A 248-nucleotide genomic window follows, 5' to 3' on the forward strand; every position below is an offset into this window, starting at 1 on the left:
GCCCCCCCCCCCCCCCCCCCCCCCCCCTCCGCCAAAGCATGAGAAAAAGTTGTTCCCTTATCTGCCAAAAGTTTGGACCCGCCAAGGAAGAAGACAATTACCTCTGGTCCTTTCCCTGAGTTTTCATATGATATATGTGATTACTCATATCACAGGAAGGAAGAGCAGAGTCCGTCAATGCACCTGGACTAAATTTTGTCACAGACCTTTTTCTTATATTTTGTTCCCATTCACTATTTTAAAGAAAA

Source organism: Galeopterus variegatus, unplaced genomic scaffold (assembly GCF_000696425.1).
Source record: "Galeopterus variegatus unplaced genomic scaffold, G_variegatus-3.0.2 Scaffold31, whole genome shotgun sequence".
Taxonomy (NCBI): domain Eukaryota; kingdom Metazoa; phylum Chordata; class Mammalia; order Dermoptera; family Cynocephalidae; genus Galeopterus; species Galeopterus variegatus.